This window comes from Grampus griseus, assembly GCF_964374135.1.
Source record: "Grampus griseus genome assembly, chromosome: 10".
NCBI lineage: Eukaryota > Metazoa > Chordata > Mammalia > Artiodactyla > Delphinidae > Grampus > Grampus griseus.
The window spans coordinates 74185369-74207364 of NC_139004.1; positions in this window are offsets into that span (position 1 = coordinate 74185369).

Genomic DNA, 21996 nt, shown 5'->3' on the forward strand with positions numbered 1-21996 from the left:
TTTTTTAATTGGGTTGATGTTGAGTTGTATGAGCTGTTTGTATATGTTGGATATTAATCCCTTGTCAGTCATATAATTTGTAAATATTTTCTCCGATTCAGTAGGTTTTCTTTTCATTTTTTCAGTGGTTTCCTTTGCTGTGCAAAAGCTCTTAAGTTTAATTAGGTCCCATTTGTTTATTTTTCCTTTTATTTCCTTTACTTTAGGAGGTGGATCCAAAAAAATGTTGCTGTGATATGTCAAAGAGTGTTCTGCCTATGTTTTCCTCTAGGAGTTTTATAGTATTTCATTTTATACTTAGACCTTTAATCCATTTTGAGTTTGTTTTTGTATATGGTGTTAGAGAATGTTCTAATTTCATTCTTTTACATGTAGATGTCCAGTTTTCCCAGCACACTTATTGAAGAGAATGTCTTTTCTCCATTATATATTCTTGCCTCCTTTGTCATACATTAATTGACCATAAGTGCGTGGTTTTATTTCTGAGCTCTCTATCCTGTTCCATTGATCTATGTGTCCGTTTTTGTACCAGTACCACACTGTTTTGATTACTGGAGCTTTGTAGTATAGTCTCAAGTCAGGGACCATGATTCCTCCAGCTCTGTTCTTCTTTCTCAAGATTGTTTTGGCTATTTGGGGTCTTTTGTTTTTCCATACAAATTTTAAAACTGTTTATTCTAGTTTCCCCTTGATCTTTTTTATTCCAGACTGGCCATCATTGAGTGCTTACTATGGGGGAACCTGTGTTAGGTACTAGTGATGGCACACTGAACAGGATAGATGTGGTCCCTGCTGTCATGAAACTTTCAGTTTAATGTGGGAGAAAGGCATTAAGCAAATATCATGAAAAATGGTTTAAAGGTGATGTATAGAGTGTTAGGACAATCTAAAATGCAAAGACCCCATCTGCTTCTGGGGAGTCAGAGAAAGCCTTTTTGAGGAAGTGAAATTTCAAATGGGCCAGAAATGAAGAGTATGGAACAGTCTAATGGGCTGTAATCTCATTAAGAGCAGGAAATAAGTATGCATATTATTTCTCCCAACATCAAGCTGAGTGATATCCTAGAGAAGATTAAATGCTCTTTGAGAATCTGTAGTGTCATTTAAGGGGAGAGAGGTAAAAAGCAGTGCCTGACAATTAAGTGTTTCCTAAATGAATGATTGAATGAAACAAATATATTTATTGGGCACTTAAAACACTAGGGAGAAAGGAAGCCAGGGACAGGCAGGTTGGGACTTTGCAGGTTCATTCAGGACCAGTGGCAGTGCCCTCTCACTTCATCTTCACTGATAGGTGGGATATCGTGTCTGGAAGGGCCACCTGTGTCTGAAGTTCATCATCCAGTGTGGGAGAAAATTCAGAAACAAATGGGGGAGTACTGTCAAAGACACCTAACAGATTATTCTCTAATGTTGCTTAGAGAAGGTGGCCCCTGAGCTGGATCTTGAAGTGTCCCAGGAGTTCCCTAGGTGAAAACAAGTGGAAAGAACAGAGGGAATGCTTGGCAGAAGTATGAGAGAACATGACATATTGCCTCTCCAGTACCTCATCCTGAGTCTGGCATCTATGAATGCTAGCATCTCTGAATTTAGCTGGACTATTTTGGGGGGTAATTACATTTTTGGTCTGCACCACCTCTTGGGATAAAAAATTTCCATAAGGTTTACATTCATGGTGAAAGACACACTTCCTTTTACTTGTTCCAAATTTCTCTAAGTGCTTCCTAGTTTAATATTCCCTTTCTGTTGCTACATACTTTTCCTTCTTTAGCCTAAATTAAGGCTCAGGCTTCTTAGCGATCCACCTAAAATGTATCATATAGATATAGATATGTAAAATTAAAAAAAACCTGGGGTACATTTATTAAAGCAGAAAATGAAAATTAGCTTCCTTAAGAAGGAAATAGGAAGTATTTTTGCTTGAAATATTATATATTTAGTTTGTAAAGTTTTATGCAAATTTTTATAAAGTTCAAAAACTAAAGGACAATTTTATTTCCTGTTTGGAAAATAATCAGTTGTTAAAAGAGTTCAGGCTTAAGAGAAGGGAACTACTTTATATTTAAATATTTCAATATATTTGTTTCAAAATGTGTCATTCCAGAAATAATGGTGAAAATCAAGATTACCATGAAGCTTACATGGGATTTTGAGTTAACCACCCTAACTAATTAAGCAAAATTATCCTAATTTATTTATTATGTTAATGATCTGAATTAATTTATAGTAATTTAACATGTATTACTAAAGATTTATTATGTTTCCTACTAAATGACTTAAGAGCTATAAATCCCATGGTTAAATGTAATTAGTGGAGACGTATTTATTGAAAGGGATAATTACATCTGATAAAAGTTCTTCAGTTAGGCTTAATTAAAACAGATTATTCCCCCATAAATGAAAAATAAATATGGTAATTACTGGGTAGCTTTTCATAGCAAAAATGAGTATCTCAGCATTTAAATTTTCTAAAAGGGGTAGGAAAGAAAACTATTTTACTGATTACTTCCCAATAAAGTATGATTAATAATCCCTGGGAAACAGGCATTTTCCAGGAGTAAACATTTTGCTACTAAATTACTAAAGGAGAAACTCTGCTCAGGAAAATCTATCATTAACTCAGTTCTAAGTGGACTGTGGCTATTTTTGAACATAATGAATTGTGTTTCAAGGAAAGTTTTTTTTTTGTGAAGATTATCTCTAGCTCAGCTAAGTAGCAGTGTCAGGGAAAAAAAATGAGTGTTAACCACTCTGAAAATAAACTTTTCTACCATAACCTGGGCTGGGCATGGTTATGATGCACAGAATGTGTAGGACCTGAAGTTCATAACATGTTCAGGACATATGAGTGAGTACATATGGAGAGATTACATTGTAAAGTTATGTTTCAGTTACATGTGTGCATGCATATGAAAGTGTAAAACTACATATAGGGCGTATTTTAGATTACTTTTATATTTAATTGGTATTTTTTCAATAGCAGCACTATTACTGAAAAATTCCACTTTACCTTTTTAAAACATTTCAGTACCTTATTAGTTCATTGGATCATTCTAGCCCCCAGGAACGCAGATGAAGCAGGGGTTATTGGCTTCAAAGAGGCTAATAAGTTCAAGGTCGCATAGTTAATTAGTGGACGAGTTAGGACTTGAATTGATATTTTGACCTTAGTACAACATCCTTTCTCCAATATTGTTAAAGTGTAGAAGTGTCCACGGACATGATGAGAAGGTGGAGTTGGCTACAAGCTGCTGTTAAGTACCAGCTGGTACATGTAAATTTATCTCTGTAGAATGGCCAGATGGAAAATGTTATGTTCATGGTATGGCTTTAGCATGAAAACAAACGGTAGAACAAACAAGCCTGGTATGGTGGACCCCCTTTAGATTAGATAGCCGGAATGACCGTCTGCAGACCAGGTGATCAATGGCATGCAGTGGTCTGCATGTGGACAGTTTTTAGAAGGACGAAGGCAGATAGGTCATCATCTACCACTATCTGCCACTGGGGGGAGCTAAAACTAGGCCCTGGCTGTTCTGACCGTCTCACTCCTAGGCTTTTGCCATGTTTAAATATGTGCCTTTCTCTGGAGACCTCAAAGTATTATCACAGACAGTATCGCATTTCTCCTTACAATATCCTTTTGCATTCTGTAGAGCTCAGGTGATTTATCAAAGTCAGTAGTATGGCCAATATGTGCTCTGTCCTCCCAGAATTACATAAGTGCGTAAGGACAGGAGCTGAGGAGAAACCTATGCTGCCAGAGCTATAAAACTGAAGGATTTTAAAGGAAGACCTCAAGCAGAAGCTCTCCTCTTTTGTGCATGGCTTTGGGCTTTGAAAGGGCTTTTTTGTTCTCCCTCTGCCCCCCGCCCCAAGAATAATTGAATTACTGTTTTAAAATGTATACTGAATGCTTCTCATTAGGCAATTCCATTATAATCAGTGTCTACATTAGTTTCAGAGACCTGCTTAATTTATATTGTTGAAAAATGTTGAGTTGTATTGGTCAAAAGCAACTGAAGGACATTTCAAACATTTTCACGAAATTTAGCTTAAGTACCATTATAATAGATCCAAAGGGTGTCTAGATTCTTTGGACATATTGGGAAGTGAGTAATATCATTTGTGGTGCCACTATATGGGCCACACTCTGTGACTGTCAAGTCATGTTTTATATAGAGATGTTGACTATATTTATAGAAATGATAACTGGGTCCTTAAGATTTTTAATAGCGTACCTAAAAGTCGTACCAAATAAGACATACACCTGAGGAAAATTCAGTGCATATGAGTGAAAATAAGCAGCTTTCTGACAAAAAAATGTATTTTAAAATTTAAAATGTGATTTAAAAGACTTTAATTACTGCTGAATTATTTGAGGTCCACATACTACATGGGGAAGGCCTGGTAAGTGCTTCGGTGAGAAGTAGCACGCAGGCATACACAACTTCTATCTGAGCAAAGATGCTCTAACCCCCATGCTTATGCCCATGCATCAGGGTTCCATGGCTGCTTCATAAGAAATCTAACTTTATTCATGTAAAAATTATGACAGCTAAATAAGTACAAGAATTTCCATAGGGGTTGTATAATCGTATCGTGGTTAAAAGTATGAAATATGGAGCCAGAATGCCTGGATTCAAGTGTGGCTTTGCCAGGTATCAGCTGTCTGTTCTTGGATAGAGTTCCTGAACTCTCTGTGTCTTGTTTCCTTCATTTGCAAAATGTGGGTAATATTAGTGCCTACCTCATAGGGTTGTGTGAAGGTTGAGTAATTTTAGGTCTCATTATTAATCCAAATAGATTTAGGATTCGATTTATTTACATTTGGCTGAGGTCTACATGTTCCTGCAAGCTTTTGTGTTGAGAGATATATGTATACTTTTTGGCCTCACTTAATATAATGTATGCTAAATGATGTGAACAGGGTGATTCAGGAAAGGCTGATTTTGGCTCCAGACTGTATGCATCTAACTGGCATTCATTATTCTGTTACATTACCCTGTTGTTATCCTTGCAGATTTCATTATTCTGTTACATTACCCTACTCTACACATGGCTTTCACTTTGAGGGTGGGCAGAGAAGGATGTGCCCCTGCAAAGTTACTGGTATGAATGATTATTAAAAGAAGAAATCTGTGTGCACCAAAAGCTGTCATGTGCTGAGTATCCAAACAAGAGTCCCATTCTTAAATCTATGTTGCTCTCCTGTTTTATATTCATGATTTGCTTTAATATACTTTGATTCTGAATTCCGAAGGATCAATGTCATTATCCTCAAAGTAAATAAAGTATGTCTAATCTACTCTACATTTTCATAGACGATAAATCAATTTTACAAGCCTTTTTCTTTGCATTTGCTCATTGACTTTGTTAATTTTTCTGTTTCCAGAACATGGTTTGCAACCTAAGGGTACATCAACTTTTCAACTGTTGCCTATAACATTTTACTATTATCTTCCAACTTGACCAAATCATCCACTAGCTAAAAATAGAAATTTCAGGTGAATAGTTTTTCTTCTTTAATCACTAACCCTTTCCTGTAACTGCCTTTACATTCCAAGACATTAGGTAAACCCCATCTCTCCAAGGTAAAAATGCCCAATACGTCTGCATGTTAAGGAACTGATTAGCTATTCATGAGTTTAAAAATGCATTATGCATTAATTTATTTATCTTCTCAAAGTTCAGCTTCTGGCTCTGGGATGCTTTCTCCCCAAACTAATTTCTTTAAAACAAAATCCAAGTACATTGAGTGTGATTGAATACCATTTATTAGGGAATCATGACCTCTTGGTGTTTTTATTTCTTTAAGGTAAAAGTGAGGAGCATGTGGATTCTTTTTAGCTCTGTAGTTCCCTCTACACCAAATATTCCACTTTAAATATGAAATTACTGCAGTAACTTTCCCTGATGTTAATGGTAGAGTGTATGAAGGGGAAAGAATATGCAATTTGTTAAAAGTAATTCCAACTGTTTTATTGCCTTCCAATCCAAGATAATTGCATATAAAGAAATCCACTTAAATTATTGACATTAATTCACTAACTGGAACTTTAAATAATAATTTCATGAAAAGAAAAATTTAGCAAAGTCCCAGAAATAAACAAGATTTAACAACTTATTAGAACTGTTTCTACATTATTACAAATCAAAATCACATTTCTGTAATTTTGGCGACAACAATTTTCTTTTTACAGAGTATGGAGTTAAAATATCATGTATAAGATTGGGCTTAGTAACTACATATTTTAGTTCTTATTAAAACAACTACATGGACAAATAGATTTTTCCCCTTGTTTTTGTTCTTTACATGGTCTATTTCCAGAACTTACAAACTGAAACCTTATCATAGCACATTCATTCCAGAGGAGGAGCCTGTGGTCATTTTTTTTCAATAAATATATAAGTACCTACTATGCTAGTCATTATTCCAGGTGCTGGGATACAGTGCCGAGGATGAGAACTGATTCCTGCCCTCATGGGGTGTACTTGGTAGGAGAGAGAGACAAAAAACTAGTGCATAAAATCATCTCAGCTAGTACAGAGTTCTGTGGAGAAATGAAGGTAGTAATGGGGAATGGAGTGATGGGGTGGGTGGGCAGGAGGCTTCAGAGGGAGACACCACTGAGGAGATGGCAGTTAAGCCAATAGATGAGAACAGCCAACCACCTGGGGGAGAAGTGTCCCCAGCACTGAGGTGGGGACAGCTTGGTGTGTCTGAGGACTAGGGAAAAGCTAGTGTGGCTGCAGCACAGTGAGAAGGGGGCAGCGGCAGGAGACAGTGTCGGGAAGATCAGCGGGGACCCCCACGGGCAGGCCCATGGGAAGGAGTCTGGATTTTATTCTAAGTGTCATGGAAAGGCATTGGGAGTTTTGAGTAGGTTACTGACTCGTGAACTGTTTTATCTTTTACGATCACTCTGGCTTTCAGGTGGAAAATGGAGTTGGCAGGGGAGGAACAAGAATAAAAGCAGGAAGTGTAAGATGGCCCCTGAACAAGAGGCCCGTTGTTGTAATTGTCAGAACTTCTACCCAGTAGCTTCATTTACAGAGGCAACATGGTGTGTGTGGGGGAGGTCTGGGGAGCTGAGTTCTTGACTAATTCTGCCTCATGTTCTCTCTAGACTTTGGGCTTCAGGATGTTGGGCCAGACAGTCCCTTCCGGTTCTAGTATCTTAAGAAGCCTACTCTCAGGACAGCTAGAAATTCCCCCAATGGTGCAGCAGTCTTACTGCCCTGCTCTGGAACACTGAGGGTTCTTAGTTCTGCCGGTGATTTTAGTAGGTCAGTTGTGATGCCACAGAGAAGCAGAAGTGCAGCATACAGCCAGGGTGGGGGCTGGAGAAAACACCCACCAGTTAGTTTCAGAACCAGGTGCAGGAGAAGGTGGAGGTGAGATGGGGCCGATGACCCTTAGGAGCCAGGGTACCATGGAGGAAAACCATGTCAGAGGATAAGCATGACCTGGCCCCTTTGTCAAGTCTGGGGCTCTCAGAGAAGCAGGAGCCAGAGATGGAGACAGGCTCAGAGGCGTTGAATCTAAGACAGGGTCACCTCAGTGGCCAAGAACAGGGAACCAGCAAGAAACATGATTCCTCCGAGGACACGGAGTTCTGTCTATAGAGAGAGTGGCTTTGAGCTTCTGGTCTGACTTCATTTCATAGTAACAGGCATTGCCCAGAAAAGCTGGAAAATGTTTGGAACCTAGAACCTAGAACCTACTTCTGATCTCCAAGCAAGGGCCACTTAACTGCAGAATGTAAGAATACTCTTGACCCTAGGATGGGCAGGAGGTGACATGGATCAAGCCTGCTTTAATGTTATGCTTGCCTTGATCATGTGCCTCTGTTCTCCAAAAGGAGCAACTGTTTCACTTAGCCTGACTAGTTCCTGCCATGCAGAAATTGTGAACCGGCTAATTTGTGAATCTCAAAACCTTTCATTGGTTCCTGACACACGAAGTACTGGCTGCCTGAATGAACCACCATGTTCAGTGTAACCAAGCTTCAGTCTCTACTCCAGCTGCTAATGCAAGTGTGTGTTTTATTCTTGTATCTCAATCCTATCACAAATATCTGTCTGCAGCACTTCTCTTCTTCAAGATTTAGTTCCAGCTCAGGTCTGACCATCTTTCTTGCCCTAACCCTCCTTTCAGTGAGTGAATCACAGTGATGGGTTCCCGGATAACCCTGACACCCTGTCACCTCGCGTTTTCTCTCCCTTCCCTCGCCCTCCTCCTGACCAGCAGACCTATCTGACACTTTCCTCTCTAACCTCATCAGGAGCACTGCAGGTACCTGACAGGTCCTATGAGTCTCCTTGCCCTCTGGGTCTGAAATGTCTGACCTGACTCACAGTTAGTCCAGCCTCTGGTCCATCAAGTCCATTCTAATGGGACACAGTCTAAAACAGTAAATTCAGTAATAGGGTCATAACTTTTAAATTGACATTTCTGTTCAGGCTCCCATAGGGAAGTGACCCTGTAAATGAACAATTTTCTTCCGTCCACATTCACTACCCAAGATTGATCAATCATATTTATTTTCAACATTAACAAATCTTTTCAAATGGAAGCATCAACAAAATTCACAACTGAGCTCTGTTCTATGGCCCATGGTTTGTGCAGAAAAGAATTTCATGTGAAGAAATTCCGAGGCCAATTTTTAGAATAGGTCAACGCATAAAATTTCAAGACACATTCATTTCTGAGACTAGGAAAAGGATAGAAAAATAAAGAACAATATACAGTTCCCACTGAAGGTACTCTCTTGAACTGGCCCATGAGAAAATATTTAACCTGTTGAATAGCAGTGGAAGAACAGGGCAGGGAATGAATAAATGGCCAGGGCCGTGGAAAACCAGGTAGCTGTTTAAACATTCAGAAGAAGATCTCATTCAATTTAGCAAGCTCATGGAATGGTCAAGGGCTTGAGCTTTGGAGACTGACTTTCTGAGTTCTTATTGCTGCTAGCTGCTAGGTGTGTGACCGTGGACAGCTTACTGAACCTCTCTGTGCCTCAGTTTCCTTGATAATAACTTGGGATGATAATAGTACCTCGTTATCAGGACTATGAGGCTGAAATGAGTCAATCATTGTAAATGTTTAAGTACAGAGAATGGCGCAGCAAATGGCCATCTTGGTTATTGTTATCATCCTTACTTTACTCTCACCATCTCCAGTGGTGTCACTCTAGACCGTGCCACAATCACTTGTCACCTGGAGTATGGTATTTGTTGGATAATAATACTGAAACAGACTCCTCATTGGTCATTCAGCATCTGCCCTTGCCTCACTTAAATCCTTTCTCCTCAGCATGGCCCAAGTTACCTTTCATGAAAGATCTTGATATGTCACTTCCAGATGAAAACGCTTATAGTAGTTGCCCACAACTCTAGGATCAAGTCTGTATTCCTTCATCAAGTGGTGTTATTATTTAAAGGAACTGATCTATACTCAACTTCATGGTCCTAATCACAATCTCCATGAACTTATTAACATGTGATCATTTAATATCTATCTATGACCTACATGATCTAGTGGAGGAAGAGTTTTCTGTTCCATCGCTAGTATCTCGCACAGTGCCTGCCATGTGGTAGGTGCTCAGTAAATATTTGTTGAGATACCCACTAAGTATAAAGAAGATTTGTTGAATGAATGGATGTCACCAGCTATAGATAGAGTATAGGAAATAACTCTGATACGATGGAAATTTCCCTTATGGTTGTGTCTCACAGAGTTTTGATGTAAACTCTTATTTTAATTCTATTTAATGTCACAAGTGGGGGCGGAATGGAGAATAAAGAGATATCAGAAAGAAAGAATAATCACAAAAGCAAATTAAACTATTAAAAAGCACAAAACAGTTCTGCTTAAAATTTAAAGGATATGATTTTAAGAATCTATGTTTTTTCTTTCTTTTTTTGCCAAGTTTCTAATGTATTTTATATTTCAAGTCACCCAGTGACGTTTTATGGTGAAAGTGTTTTATTTTTCTACATTTCAAAAACAACTTCAGAGTCTACATAGCTTTCCCTCAAATATAACTCTGTGCTCAGCATAAGTAGGGGAAAACATCTAGACCAAATTATTTTTCTTACAACACCAGGAACCGGTACCCTCTTCCTAGAGATTATATAGATTTCCCAATTTTGTCTTATACTTTGGGTTTTTGTCTAAACAAATAAGTGCTATCCACTAATTCATTTATTCACTTGTTCATTTATCCATAAAAGATTTACTAAGTTCCTAACGGGCCAACCACCATGTTAGGTTGGGCTAACCTTGCGCTTAAGGTGCAAAGCAGATCTTAACGGGTGACCCATACTTGCTGGTAACTTTTTAAGTAGCAACCTTTTTGCTGTAAATTCAAAATACACAACAGCTGTTAAAGCCCCTGTTCACTCTTAATATTTTTAAGCTTAAATTGACCACACTACTCAGTGTGTGTCTGTGTGTGAACGTGAGTGCAGCTGTGTGAATGTGAGTGTGTGTGTATGTTGAACTAGATGTATTTCCCTCTTTGAACTAGAAATATTTATGAGGTACACTGCTTAGCAGTGTCACTGGTGACTGCGTTGTCCAGAGTAGCATAAAGTACAGCTGTTGCCCTTCCCGTTGAATAATTTTCTAAGAAAAAGAGCTGACTCAGTTTCTTTCAGCTATATTTCTTTGGACACAGATATGCTGAAATCCAAGATTTTTTGAGTTGAAAGAGTGGGCAAATTATTTGCTCTTATCTTTAGTACTTTAGAAAATCTTCAAGTGCATAATACAGGTCTCTGATCCTGAATAAATCTATCATCTCGGTGTTACAGCTGTTTCTAGACTACTCCCTCAGTCCTGACTCTTGATGACTTCAGGCGGTGCTGAGCTGGACTATCCCCCTTGCTAGTGAGAGGGTTTCTTGCTTAAACACATGGTGGAAATTGTCAAATTTCCTTCTCCCTAAATAACCTAATCCTATGCCCCGACCTAACTTAAACAGTGGTAGAATTTTGCTGAAGCACAAGGTTTGACCAACAGCCAAAACAGATAATGGGCATAGGAGAGGGGAGTGTTATGGGTGAAGAAGTTGAGGAAGGTCATTTTCAGTAAGTGAAGCTGTGGATGTGGATTAGCCCACTTGCATTTCAACTCACCAACACAATCAAGTGGCAGAAAAAAACAGAGCTCAGAGGTTGCCAGTCTTCAGCATCCCCAAGAATCTCCTGTGGAACTTGTTGTTTCAGGTCATCAGTGGCATCATCACCCCGCCCCCTGCCCAAAGACACATCCAGAGTCAGGGCTAGGAGCCAGGACTCTGTTAGGTGAGCAAGCATCCCAGGATACAGTAACTTAATACCAGTACTGGCAGTGGGGTCTTTCCTAAAGGTAGTTTATTTTATTATATGCATTTGTATTACAATGTATATATTATACATTTATCATATATAAAATATTTCCCTCTTTGCTTTGGCTGCCAGGAAACCGAAGAGAGTAACGGGAGTACCTCCCATTCACTTTTTATTTTAACGCTATCTCATTTGAGTTAATGAGAGACAGTGCAGCCGAACAGTTAAGAGTATGGACAGCAGAGCCAGACCCGCAGCTCCAAATACTGACTTTATCACTACTGGTTTGTGACCTTTGACATCTCATTACACTTTCTGTGCCTCACTTTTCAAATTAGTGAAACTGGAATAGGAGTCAAGAATCACAGAATCCTTGTCAGAATGAAATGAAGTAATATGTGCAGAGTGCCTGGCACATGGTTATCACCCGTGTATATATTTATTTTTATTACATCTGTGTTGTTATTTACTCCTCACAACAATTCTATGACACGCCTCTCATAAGCATTGGGGTAGAAAAAAACTGTAATTCAAAAAGGGTTGGTAACTTGCCTAAGTTTTCCCATTAAGTGATCTGAACCCTGTCTGTCTGAATCCAAATCTTTTGACCGTTCCAACAGATCACAGTGTTTCCTGTGCTGTCAGAGATAAAGTTAATGTGTATGCCCCCATCTTAGCCAATGTTGTGGTAATATTTATAGTTCCGCTCTCTTGGTATAGTTTTTAATATCTCCTATCCATTTTCTTTTATTAATTAATTAATTTTTATTGGAGTAAAATTGCTTTACAATGTTGTGTTAGTTTCTGCTGTACAATGAAGTGAATCAGCTATACGTATACATATACCCGCTCCCTCTTGGACCTCCCTCCCTGCCCCCCCGCATCTAGGTCATCACGGAGCACCGAGCTGAGCTCCCTGTGCTATGCAGCAGGTTCCCACTATTTTTGATTGCATTATCTTATACATCTCTCATTGTAAGTTGCCTCAGATATTTTTTTGAAAATAGGCATAGAATAATTTTCAAATAAAATAAATATATCAAGGCAAATATTCAGCATATGGGTCTGTTGCCTGAGAAAGTGGACACGTAAGTGCATTAAGACTGACAGTAAAATTTGTGTGATTGGATTTGAGACCAAGGCAAGCATGCTGGTATTTCTGGAGGAGCTCATCTCTACAGAGAACTAAGAAAAGCAGTTAATGAGTAAATCCATTGTCATCTGTTTTCATTGTACTGGATTTACCAATAAAATTCTGTAAATTATATAGAATGACCACAATATATAAATCCAAAGAATAAGAAGCTGTATTTTTCTTGATGGTCTGTGGCAAAAATTGGTGGCACAAACTGTGCTTCGGCCAAATTGATAATTGGTTGGAACTTGGATATTGATCGAGTCTAGTTCCTGCAGAGATTTTCTGCCCTTACAAAGTAAGGAAAGTAGGTCAAAGATGATAGCATGGCTGGAATGCATGACAAGTTGATGAAAAGTAGACGCTAAAATGATTTAGCACAGACTGTGGTAAGAACAAGCTTACCAGTTCAAAATGCGTGGAATGTCTGATTTAGTATCATCGTCCCTATTGTCTTTTTTTTTTTTTAACATCTTTATTGGAGTATAATTGCTTTACAATGGGGTGTTATTTTCTACTTTGTAACAAAGTGAATCTGCTATACATATACATATATCCCCATATCTCCTCCCTCTTGCGTCTCCCTCCCACCCTCCCTATCCCACCCCTTTAGGTGGTCACAAAGCACCGAGCTGATCTCCCTGTGTTATGCGGCTGCTTCCCACTAGCTATCTGTTTTACATTTGGTAATGTATATATATGTCCATGCCAATCTCGCACTTTGTCCCAGCTTACCCTTTCCCCTCCCCATGTCCTCAAGCCCATTCTCTACGTCTGCATCTTTATTCCTGTCCTGCCCCTAGGTTCTTCAGAACCTTTTTTTTTTTTCAATTCCATATATATGTGTTAGCATACAGTATTTGTGTCTCTCTTTCTGACTTACTTCACTCTGTATGACAGACTCTAGGTCCATCCACCTCACAACAAATAACTCATTTTCGTTACTTTGTATGGCTGAGTAATATTCCATTGTATATATGTGCCACATCTTCTTTATCCATTCATCTGTCAATGGACACTTAGGTTGCTTCCATGTCCTGGCTATTGTAAATAGAGCTGCAATGAACACTGTGGTAGATGACTCTTTGAATTATGGTTTCCTCAGGGTATATGCCCAGTAGTGGGATTGCTGGGTCGTATGGTAGTTCTATTTTTGGTTTTTTAAGGAACCTCCATACTGTTCTCCATAGTGGCTCTATCAATTTACATTCCCACCAACAGTGCAAGAGGGTTCCCTTTTCTCCACACCCTCTCCAGCATTTATTGTTTGTAGACTTTGTGATGATGGCCATTCTGACTGGTGTGAGGTGATACCTCATTGTAGTTTTGATTTGCATTTCTCTAATGTTTAGTGATGTTGAGCATCCTTTCATGTGTTTGTTGGCAATCTGTATATGTTCTTTGGAGAAATGTCTGTTTAGGTCTTCTGCCCATGTTTGGATTGGGTTGTTTACATTTTGATATGGAGCTGCATGAGCTGCTTGTAAATTTTGGAGATTAATCATTTGTCAGTTGCTTCATTTGCAAATATTTTCTCCCCTTCTGAGGGTTGTCTTTTCGTCTTGTTTATGATTTCCTTTGCTGTGCAAAAGCTTTTGAGTTTCATTAGGTCCCATTTGTTTATTTTTATTTCCATTTCTCTAGGAGGTGGGTCAAAAAGGGTCTTGCTGTGATTTATGTCATAGACTGTTCTGCCTATGTTTTCCTCTAAGAGTTTTATAGTGTCTGGCCTTATTACATTTAGGCCTTTAATCCATTTTGAGTTTATTTTTGTGTATGGTGTTAGGGAATGTTCTAATTTCATTCTTTTACATGTAGCTGTCCAGTTTTTCCAGCACCACTTATTGAAGAGGCTGTCTTCTCTCCATTGTATTTTCTTGCCTCGTTTATCAAAAATAAGGTGACCATATGTGTGTGGGTTTATCTCTGGGCTTTCTATCCTACTCCATTGATCTATATTTCTGTTTTTGTGCCAGTATCATACTGTCTTGATTACTGTAGCTTTGTAGTATAGTCTGAAGTCAAGGAGCCTGATTCCTCCAGCTCTGTTTTTATTTCTGAAGATTGCTTTGGCTATTTGGGGTCTTTTGTGTTTGCATACAAATTATGAGCTTTTTTGTTCTAGTTCTGTGAAAAATGCCATTGGTAGTTTGATAGGGATTGCATTGAATCTGTAGATTGCTTGGGGTAGTATAGTCATTTTCAAATATTGATTCTTCCAATCCAAGAACATGGTATATCTCTCCATCTGTTTGTATCATCTTTAATTTCTTTCATCAGGTCTTATAGTTTTCTGCATACAGGTTTTTTTCTCCTTAAGTAGGTTTATTCCTAGGTATTTTACTCATTTTGTTGCAGTGGTAAAGGGGAGTGTTTCCTTAACTTCTCTTTCAAATTTTTCATCATTAGTGTATAGGAGTGCAAGAGATTTCTGTGCATTAATTTTGTATCCTGCTACTTTACCAAATTCATTGATTAGCTCTAGTAATTTTCTGGTAGTGTCTTTAGGATTCTCTATATATAGTATCATGTCACCTGCAAACAGTGACAGCTTTACTTCTTTTCCAATTTGGATTCCTTTTATTTCTTTTTCTTCTCTGATTGCTGTGGCTAAAACTTCCAAAACTATGTTCAATAATAGTGGTGAGAGTGGGCAACCTTGTTTTGTTCCTGATCTTAGTGGAAATGGTTTGAGTTTTTCACCACTGAGAGTGATGTTGGGTGTGGGTTTGTCATATATGGTCTTTATTATGTTGAGGTAAGTTCTCTCTATGCCTACTTTCTGGAGATTTTTTTATCGTAAATGGGTGTTGAAGTTTGTCGAAAGCTTTTTCTGCATCTATTGAAATGATCATATGGTTTTTATCCTTCAATTTCTTAATATGGTTTATCACATCGATTGATTTGCATATATTGAAGAATCCTTGCATTCCTGGGATAAACCCCACTTGATCGTGGTGTATGACCCTTTTAATGTGCTCTTGGATTCTGTTTGCTAGTATTTTTTTGAGGATGTTTGCATCTATGTTCATCAGTGATATTAGCCTGTAGTTTTCATTCTTTGCGACATCTTTGTCTGGTTTTGGTATCAGGATGATGGTGGCCTCATAGAACGATTTTGGGAGTGTTCCTCCCTCTCGTATATTTTGGAAGAGTTTGAGAAGGATAGGTGTTAGCTCTTCTCTAAATGTTTAATAGAATTCGCCTGTGAAGCCGTCTGGTCCTGGGCTTTTGTTTGTTGGAAGATTTTTAATCACAGTCTTAATTTCAGTGCTTGTGATTGGTCTGTTTATATTTTCTGTTTCTTCCTGGTTCAGTCTCAGAAGGTTGTGCTCTTCTAAGAATTTATCCATTTCTTCTAGGTTGTCCGTTTTATTGGCATATAGGTGCTTCTAGTAATCTCTCATGATCCTTTGTATTTCTGCAGTGTCAGTTGTTACTTCTTTTTCATTTCTAATTCTATTGATTTGAGCCTTCTCCCTTTTTTCTGGATGAGTCTGGCTAATGGTTTATCATTGTTTATCTTCTTAGAGAACCAGCTTTTAATTTTATTGATCCTTGCTATCGTTTACTTCATTGCTTTTTCATTTATTTCTGATCTGATCTTTATGATTTCTTTCTTTCTGCTAACTTTGGGGTTTTTTGTTCTTCTTTCTCTAATTGCTTTAGGGGTAAGTTTAGGTTGTTTATTTGAGATGTTTCTTCTTTCTCGAGGTAGGATTGTATTGCTATAAACTTCCCTCTTAGAATTGCTTTTGCTGCATCCCATAGGTTTTGGATCATCATGTTTTCATTGTCACTTGTTTCTAGATATTTTTTGATTTCCTCTTTGATTTCTTCAGTGATCTCTTGGTTATTTAGTAGTGTATTGTTTATCCTCCATGTATTTGTATTTTTTACAGATTTTTCCCTGTTTTTGATATCTAGTCTCATAGTGTTGTGGTCAGAAAAGATACTTGGTATGATTTCAATTTTCTTAAATTTACTGAGGCTTGAGTTGTGACCCAAGATATGATCTATCCTGGAAAATATTCCATGAGCACTTGAGAAGAAAGTGTATATTCTGTTGTTTTTTTGTGGAATGTCCTATAAATATCAATTAAGTCCACCTTGTTTAATGTATCATTTAAAGCTTGTGTTTCCTTATTTATTTTCAGTTCGGATGATCTGTTCATTGGTGAAAGTGGTGTGTTAAAGTCCCTTACTATGATTGTGTTACTGTCGATTTCCCCTTTTATGTTTGTTAGCATTTGCCTTATGTATTGAGGTGCTCCTATGTTGCATGCATAAATATTTACAATTGTTATATCTTCTTCTTGGATTGATCCCTTGATCATTATGTAGTGTCCTTCTTTGTCTCTTCTAATAGTCTTTATTTTAAAGTCTATTTTGTCTGATAAGAGAATTGCTACTCCAGCTTTCTTTTGATTTGCATTTGCATGGAATCTCTTTTTCTATCCCCTCACTTTCAGTCTGTATGTGTCCCTAGGTCTGAAGTGGGTCTCTTGTAGACAGCATATATACAGGTCTTGTTTTTGTATCCATTCAGCCGGTCTATGTCTTTTGGTGGGAGCATTTAATCCATTTACATTTAAGGGAATTATTGATATGTATGTTCCTATTACCATTTTCTTAATTGTTTTTGGTTTGTTATTGTAGGTTTTTTCCTTCTGTTGTGTTTTCTGCCTAGAGAAGTTTCTTTAGTATTTGTTGTAAAGCTGGTTTGGTGGTGCTGAATTCTCTTAGCTTTTGCTTGTCTGTAAAGGTTTTAATTTCTCTGTCAAATCTGAATGAGATCCTTGCTGGGTAGAGTAATCTTGGTCATAGGTTCTTCCCTTTCATCACTTTAAATATGTCCAGTCCCTTCTGGCTTGCAGAGTTTCTGCTGAAAGATCAGCTGTTAACCTTATGGGAGTTCCCTTGTATGTTATTTGTTGTTTTTCCCTTGCTGCTTTTAATATTTTTTCTCTGTGTTTAATTTTTGATAGTTTGATTAATATGTGTCTTGGCATGTTTCCCTTAGGTTTATCCTGTATGGGACTCTCTGTCTTCCTGGACTTGATTAACTGTTTCCTTTCCCGTATTAGGAAAGTTTTCAGCTATAATCTATTCAAATATTTTGTCAGTCCCTTTCTTTTTCTCTTCTTCTTCTGGGACCCCTATAATGCGAATGTTGGTGCATTTAATGTTGTCCCAGAGGTCTCTGAGACTGTCCTCAATTCTTTTCATTCTTTTTTCTTTATCCTGCTCTGCAGTAGTTATTTCCACTATTTTATCTTCCAGGTCACTTATTTGTTCTTCCGCCTCAGTTATTCTGCTATTGATTCCTTCTAGAGAATTTTTCGTTTCATTTATTGTGTTGTTCATCATTGTTTGTTTGCTCTTCAGTTCTTCTTGATCCTTGTTAAACTTTTCTTGTATTTTCTCCATTCTCTTTCCAAGATTTTGGATCATCTTTACTATCATTACTCTGAATTCTTTTTCAGGTAGACTGCTCATTTCCTCTCCATTTGTTAGGTCTGGTGGGTTTTTACCTTTCTCCCTCATCTGCTGTGTGTTCTTCTGTCTTCTCACCTTGCTTAACTTACCGTGTTTGGCGTCTCTTTTTCACAGGCTGCAGCTTCGTAGTTCCCATTGTTTTTGGTGTCTGCCCCCAGTGGGTGAGGTTGGTTCAGTGGGTTTTGTAGGCTTCCTGGTGGAGGGGACTGGTGCCTGTGTTCTGGAGGATGAGGCTGGATCTTGTCTTTCTGGTGGGCAGGATTGTGTCTGGTGGGGTGTTTTGGAGTGTTTTTGACCTTATTATGATTTTAGGGACCCTCTTCTAATGGTTGGGGTTGTGTTCCTGTCTTGCTAGTTGTTTAGCATAGGGTGTTTAGCACTGTAGCTTGCTGGTCATTGAGTGGAGCTGAGTCTTAGCATTGAGATGGAGATCTCTGGGAGAACGTTTGCTGTTTGACATTACGTGGAGCCGGGAGGTCTCTGGTGGACCAATGTCCTGAACTTGGCTCTCCTACCTCAGAGACACAGGCCTAACACCTGGCCAGAGCACCAAGACCCTACCAGCCACACGGCTCAGAAGAAAAGGGAGGAAAGAAAGAAAGAGAGAGAGAGAGAGAGAGAGAGAGAGAGAGAGAGGGAGGGAGGGAGGGAGAGAGAGGAAGGAAGGAAGAAAGAAAGAAAAAATAAAAGAAAGTTATTAAAATAAAAAATAATTATTAAAAATTTTTATAAAGTAATTTTAAAAAAAGAAAGGAAGAAGAGAGCAACCAAACCAAAAAACAAATCCGCCATTGATAACAAGTGCTAAAAACTATACTAAAAAAAACCAAAACGCGGACAGACAGAACCCTAGGACAAATGGTAAAAGCAAGGCTATACAGACAAAATCACACAAAGAAGCATACACATACACACTCACAAAAAGAGCAAAAAGAAAAAATATATATATATATCATTGCTCTCAAAGTCCAGTGCCTCAATTTGGGGATGATTCGTTGTCTGTTCAGGTATTCCAGAGATGCAGGTACATCCAGTTGATTATGGAGATATAATCTGCTGCTCCTGAGACCGATGGGAGAGATTTCCCTTTCTCTTCTTTGTTTGCACAGCTCCTGGGATTCAGCTTTGGATTTGGCCCCGCCTCTTCGTGTAGGTTGCCTCAGGGCATCTGTTCTTCGCTCAGACAGGACGGGGTTAAAGTAGCAGCTGATTGGGGGGGGGAGGCTCTGGCTCACTCAGGCCGGGGGGGAGGGAGGGGTATGGAGTGCGGGGCGAGCCTGTGGCGGAAGAGGCCAGCATGATATTGCACCAGCCTGAGGCGCGCCATGTTTTCTCCTGGGGAAGTTGTCCCTGGATCATGGGACCCTGGCAGTGGCGGGCTGCACAGGCTCCCGGGAGGGGAGGTGTGGAGAGTGACCTGTGCTCGCACACAGGCTTCTTGGTGGCTGCAGCAGCAGCCTTAGCGTCTCATGCCCATCTCTGGTGTCCACACTGATAGCCGCGACTCACGCCCGTCTCTGGAGCTCGTTTAGGCGGTGCTCTGAATCCCCTCTCCTCGCGCACCCTGAAACAATGGTCTCTTGCCTCTTGGGTAGGTCCAGACTTTTTCCTGGACTCCCTCCCGTCTAGCTGTAGTGCACTAGCCCCCTTCAGGCTGTGTTCATGCAGCCAATCCCAGTCCTCTCCCTGGGATCTGACCTCCAAAGCCTGAGCCTCAGCTCCCAGCCCCCGCCCGCCCCGGTGGGTGAGCAGACAAGCCTCTCGGGCTGGTGAGTGCCGGTCGGCACTGATCCTCTGTGTGGGAATCTCTCTGCTTTGCCCTCTGCACCCCTGTTGCTGCGCTCTCCTCCTTGGCTCCAAAGCACCCCCCCCCCGCCACCCGCAGTCTCCACCCGCAAAGGGGCTTCCTAGTGTGTGGAAACCTTTCCTCCTTCACGGCTCCCTCCCACTGGTGCAGGTCCCGTCCCTATTCTTTCGTCTCTGTTTATTCTTTTTTCTTTTGCCCTACCCAGGTACGTGGGGAGTTTCTTGCCTTTTGGGAAGTCTGAGGTCTTCTGCCAGCGTTCAGTAGGTGTTCTGTAGGAGTTGTTCCACGTGTAGATGTACTTCTGATGTATTTGTGAGGAGGAAGGCGATCTCCATGTCTCACTCCTCTGCCATCTTGGAGGTCTCCCCCTATTGTCTTTAATCCTATGGATAGAGACACACACCAGAAATAATCCCCAGCTCTTTCGATCTTTGTCATGAAGCACACAGTTGTCCATTCCTTGTGGGGATCCTCACCTTTTCTTCTTTTCTGGACAACAGCTGATTGTTTCCTGCAGCTTCAAACCTCAGGAAGCTCTTTTATGAGGTTGTGGAGCTGAAATGCACTTTCTAGGAGTCTGTAAGATTGCAGCCTATACCAGAGGAGCTGGTCTTCCAACAGGACCTCTAAAAACATGGGTCATTAGAATCACCACAGGAAGTTAGTGTACCTGGTATGCTGTAGCTGTGACCTTTCATGCCAGCCACTCAGTCTCTGAACCACCACTGACCAACAGTGATCTGCAGGCATCTGTCAGGGGTTCTGACAGCTGCTAGAGGTATAGAGTCTGCCTGGGGGATGATACAGACCTCATCCCAGGAAGGAGCTTTCCAACAATCTGTAGAGCTGTCTCCAGTAATTTGGGAAACAGCCCCTTCATTCCAGGGTTGCCATGAACAGGAGCTTCTTAGTCTTAGAACAAATACTTGTGATATGGAACAACAAGGGACTTCTTTGCCACAAAGAACATACGTCTTCTCAGAGCATCACTTTCAGGCCATGGGAATCTCCCTGCCTTCCTCAACCCAATTGCTTAAAATAAACTATTATATTGGATAAACTAGAATTTTTCTGTTTGCTCCATGGGAAGACTTTTCCTTATTTCTCCTTGAAGAAGCTGCATGGAAGTTCCCAAATGCCCTGGAAGAGCCCTCTTCCATTTCAGTATGGCAGAGAGGGTGCTTCTGTGAGACCCTGATGAGGTTACAAATTTTAAAGTTGGACACAACCTAATTAATAAACAATGAGGCAGTGGTTTTATGTTGTGGATAAATATTAAGTAGTATAATATTATATCAACAAAACAGAACAGAAAATCATAGCGCACATTCTTGAGTTTCTAAGAAGCTTGGAAGAAAACAATAAAAATGTATTCAGCACTTAACTATATGCGAGGAATGATACTAAATCCTTTCTACACATTAACTCATTTAGTATTTGAAACAAAGCCTATGGGAAATGTGCTATTATTATCTTTATTCTACAGATTAGGAAGCTAAGGCTTAAAGAGATTAAGCAATTTGCACAGAATTATTGTATTAGTTAGCTTCTGCTAACTAATGAAATAAAGTGTTTTAAAACAGCAAACATTTACTATTTGCCATAATTCTGTGGCTTGACTGCAATTCTTCTGGACTCAGTAACCTGGCCAGGGCTGAATGGTCAAGGATGGCCTCTCTCCCATCTCTGGGCCTTCACTGGGACAATGGGACAGCTGGGCCTCGCCCCATGTGGTCACTTATCCTCCAGGAAGCTAACCCAGGCTTGTTCACACGGTGGTGGAGGAGTTCCCAGTCACAAGAGTGGCCAAAACCAAATACCCAAGCATTTTTCGAGTTTCTGCTGGTGTCATGTTTGATAACATCCCACTGGTTAAATGAAATAAGCCATGTTGGGCCGACGGGTGGGGAAATAGATTCCACCTCTTGACTGCAAGAGTGGCATAGTCACATTGCAAGGGGGCTTGCATACAGGAATGGGAAAAATTTGTGGCCGTTTGTGATCTATCCTAGTCACAAATTCAGTAAGTGGCCAGAAAGGTATTAGAATCTAGGTATCTCACTGCAGAGTCACACTACGCTACTGAACATGTGATGATGATCTTCTTTGGATATCTTGATGCTTTGGGATTTTGTTTTCAGTTTTATATAATGAATATGAATTACTGTGAGAATTAATGTAACTTAAAAAACCTATTATGAATGCATTTAGATAATCT